This window comes from Penaeus japonicus, unplaced genomic scaffold, assembly GCF_977035675.1.
Source record: "Penaeus japonicus unplaced genomic scaffold, GWHDUDI00000001_assembly GWHDUDI00000014, whole genome shotgun sequence".
NCBI lineage: Eukaryota > Metazoa > Arthropoda > Malacostraca > Decapoda > Penaeidae > Penaeus > Penaeus japonicus.
The window spans coordinates 5481345-5486344 of record NW_028234416.1 but is presented as its reverse complement, the minus strand read 5'-3'; positions in this window follow the sequence as shown (position 1 = coordinate 5486344).

Sequence of the window (5000 nt, the reverse complement as noted above, 5' to 3'; positions counted from 1 at the left end):
GCTCTGAACATTCTCGATAAAGGTGCTGGAAATACCGTTAATATGAGAAGAAATGTACACCGTGCCAATGAATGGGGACATGTCATACATTTTATGTGGATACCATCGCATTTTGGAATCACTAAACATGACCATGCTGATTGTCTAGCGAGGGCAGCATGTGATAAATAGAGTGTGGTTATAGACTTCGGAATACCTCTTACTAGGATCTCTTCAGACTTAATGGAGCTGATAAATTCTCAAAGATCTGAAAGTTATAGCATAAAGTATTATGACTCACATAGGCTCATACGGACAAGAACAAGACAATGTGATGTTGTGACTGCAAGAATCAGACTTGGATACAGAATGTGTTGGCAGGTATGTGCCGAATATAGTACAGAAGAAACTAATTGCAGACTTTTCAACGAAGAATATAAACGAACGTGCCATGTGATACAGCCTTGCAGGTCACCTAGCATGTGATATGCACACACAAACACATGGGTCACACTGCCCTCTGTTTGTGTAATATTGTCTTTCGAAGGAGCAGTTTGAGCAGCAACCTACTGTCCTATTGGACATATTGGTCTTACTAACATCACGAACCTCGTTGAACATACTTTATACTCATTAATCTATCGGCGTTATGTCATTTTGTACATATCATGTGCGGCAACATGTAGAACTACACAGCTATTACATGAAAAATAACAAGGAATAGAAAATATGCAATTTGGCTTTGTATTTTGGTAATGAGTTGATCGGGGATGAAAGTTCCTTGTGACTTCTTACTTAGTCCAATGGATGCGATACACTATGAACATTCAAATACCAAAAACTGATTTAAAATCGTAAACTCGACTCTTGATCACTCAAGCGCAATTTCCGACCACTGTGTGTTGCTTCTTTCATCCACTTTTTTTTAACAAAATGTCAAACAAATCAAGAATATATATGTATGTGTCTGTGTGTAAGTAGACAATAATAAGAGTTTTTTTTACGGAGAACAATAGCTAAAGAGGAATGAGAGGGTCTTCATTATAATCTTTCAGAGAGCCAAGGGGCATTGAGAGCGCGGGACAACGACATCTTCGCGCTCTCACAGCTGGTACTTGAGTGTGTACCTGTGTAGGCTGAACACAGGAGTGAAATGACCGGCCTGATCAGGTCATAGAATGTTGCCTGCTTAAGTATTTTACAAGGGGTTATTTCTTGATGAATAGGACATACAAAGGCAACTTCGTGTATGGAAGATGCACCGAGTATTTTAGACTGGTGTCTGGACTCATATCTGGCCGCACAATATAGATAAGTATTAAATCTGTCCAAATCACAAGAATGATCTGTTTGACTGAAAAATTCATTTTCCTTTTGCAGCCGAAAGGTAATAGGAAATAAATGAAAGTTCTAGCATTATGTTCTCCGTTCGTGTATGCTGACTTTTAATAAACTACAATATTTGTTTTCAGAACATCCCCCTTTATACAGTGTATATATATATATATATATATATATATATATATATATATATATATATATATATATATATATATGTATGTATATATACATATACATATATGTATTGTGTATGTATGTATCATTACTATCATTATCATTATTATTATTATTACAATCCTTATCCGTACTCTTATCATTATTATTATCATCATAGGTATCACCATCATCATTACCATTGTTATCATTCTAGAATTGTAATTAGATGTTGTTTATCGTCGCGCAATAATCACATAAACACACATAATTACATTCATTCTTCCGTCATTGCCATTCTTGATATATTTAACATTCTCACTACTACTACTACTACGGTCTTCATAATTATAATTGTTTTAGCATTATTGCTACTGTTATTATTGATCTATATATTTTCATAGTAGCGCATATTTCATGTGCATTATCATACTATCATGTGTTATTCCAATGGTTATCATATTGATGACACTACTAGATGGCAACATTGTTCATCCTACTCCAAAGACTAAATAGGAAAGAAGGGAAAGTTCACACAGAGCCGCATTAGCCACATACATTTTAGTGTGCGGCTCTCTCACTAGATGGCGTTAACGCTAATCACCAGTTTTAAGAGTATCGTCTGTTTGTTTATTATGTAGCGGTGAACGCAACTATCACCCATGTGTGCTGTGCAAAAAGGATAAAAATTATCTTCTCTCTATGATTTTTCACGTTTTTCCTAAAGATAAAGAAAGGTAAGAGATTCTATATAATTATTCTAGAGTACATGCAGACTTTAACAGAAAATAAAGAAATAAAATAGATCAAAGGTAAATTGAATGTCAGTGCGGTGTCACTCCGAATAAAAATTATATATGATTACCTTAAAAATATCTAGAAATATGAAATAATCATGTCAATTAATATCACTCTCACATGATTCTAGAAATTTTGGGTCTTTATGCCAGTCCTAGGTAGGCAACTTAGATATAGTTGTGTCATGTTCTTAGCTTAGGTGGTAGAGTTACTTTAGTTTTGTATTATTAACCAACTACTTAGCAAACCAAAGTTGTATTGTATGTATGTTTCTGCATTGTGTACGCATAATTGTGCAACATTTAGGATTCAATCTATCTATCTATACATACACATACACACGCATGCACACGCACACGCACACGCACACGCACACGCACACGCACACGCACACGCACACGCACACGCACACACACACGCACACGCACACACACACACACACACACACACACACACACACACACACATATATATATATATATATATATATATATATATATATATATTTATATTGATGTTGCAGATGCCACCAGTGGATCAGTGCTATCAACATGAAAAGTCTTCTTGATAAGAGTAAGGAATATCTAAACAAGTGCTGCAAAGTCTGCAGTCTTCACTTTTCATGCAAGAATTACATTAGTCCAGATTCCTCAAGGCTCCATAAAGATGCATGTCCAGATCAAAATCCAAAAACATATTACAAATATGTTATGTGAATTGTTTCATGTTACATTTTCATAGTACTGTACAGAGTAAATGTTAGTTATACCAGTAAATATTTTCCAATTTTACAGATAATCCAAACGCTACACCAATAGCAAAACAATTTGTAAAAAATAGTCAGGGGCATCATTTCAAATAATATTCTAAATTCTGTTAAAGATAATTTTGCAAGTGGTGCAAAAACAATAATGGAAATCTTGAAAGGAATTCAAAATGATAATTTGCAGATTGCATTACATGAAGATTTGGAGAAGCCCTCTTTAAGAGAAAAGTGATAGAAACACTAATAGACATACCATGAGATCCCTTGCAGATTTTTTATCTTCTTTCAATCCTGATGAATATACAACAGATGAACAAAGTGAAATTGCCCCCAAAGATAAGGATGAAAATGTTTCTGTAGGGAAATGTGTTCATTTCTGTATATTTTTCAGTGTTTGATCCCTACAGTCAGAATAATGATTACATAAGTTACATAATGATTATACTTATATTATAATTGAGGAGAATCTAGTAACGTATATACCAGGCTACATTTGCCAAAAATTAAAGTCACATATGCCACAAATGTAATTAATTTACAAAAGAGAGGGTACATAAATATACCAGTATCAGATCAAACATTTTTATGTCACAAGGATTCTGAATCAATTAAGTATTTGAAATATACAAGTAATCATGTTATAGAATTTGTTACTGCACTTGAAGATATATTTAAAGAATATATTGACAGCTTCTTTCATAAAGCACATTAAAGCAAAGATAACTAATATTATAAAAAAGTGAAAATCGAATGGTATATGAGAGGCTGCTGAGAATCTCATCACCAGAAAATCAATATAATGTAAGCAAAAAGATACAAAGTTTAGTAAATGGAATCACCAGTAAATTAAGATTACTAATACATGTTTTTATTGTTTTTTTATTCTAATGTTTTTAAATTATATTGCGTGGCAGTGTGCTTTTTATTTGTTATGTTTATTATCTTCATTCTATTAACTAAGTTTAAGTTTTGCATTTGTTTCCTGAACTTGATATATTGGCATGTTCTCATTTGTGATGTCCATTCCTAAGAGATTTGTTTTGTTGAATATTTCCAATTTATGATTTCCCTTTGTTCTTTTACCATTTTGTGTCCACTTGGACATGTTATGACTGCTTCTTTGGTATTTTTGAAATGCAATTGTTTTTGTTAAATGATTTCTCTGTGTTATGTTTGCTATTTTATGTATCATACAATACATGACGCAGAAGAGCTGCAGCTCCAAGTGGATACAGATAAGTTCAGTGCTTTACCAAGGTCTGTTATTTTAAAATTGACATTGGGGCAGTATGTTAGGAGTTACCGTACCCGTTTTCTATATGGATCTAAGTTGGAGCGTTTAACAACCAACTAATTCAAAGAAAACGTTATTAAGGGAAGACTTAGGTATTTTCTTGCAAACCGAACTACACAATGGGCAAGAAAATATACAAATCCCAGCATCAGTAACCTCCTCAAGAATTATTAGACTATCTCACACAGTAAGAAAAAACATAAGAGATTGGAAACCAGATTGAAGAGAAGAATAAAGAGAAAATTAACGTATGAAGCGTGAAGCAACTTTTTCCAGGCACATATCGACAAGCTTCGGCTTACACACCCCATTTCCTTCACTACAAACATCACATCCCTTTCTTGTTATCCGACGTATTTTTCCGGGTATCCAATATTTTTCTAGCCTTGATGTCATGATAGGCTACTAGCAGATCCCTCTAGATAAAGACGTACAATATCTAACCACGTTTATCACCCCATACGGACGTTTCAAATTCTTGCAGTCCCATGGGCTTTGTATCGTCAGATGACTTAGGTCGTCGTGGTGACCTAGCCATTAAAGGGGTCATTAACTGTGGAAAAATGGTCGATGACATTCAGTGCACATCCAAGGGATCTTCTATGCATTGTACTGGTGTCATGAGCGTAGCATGACCATCAACAAAGATCAGTTTATCTTTGCACTTTG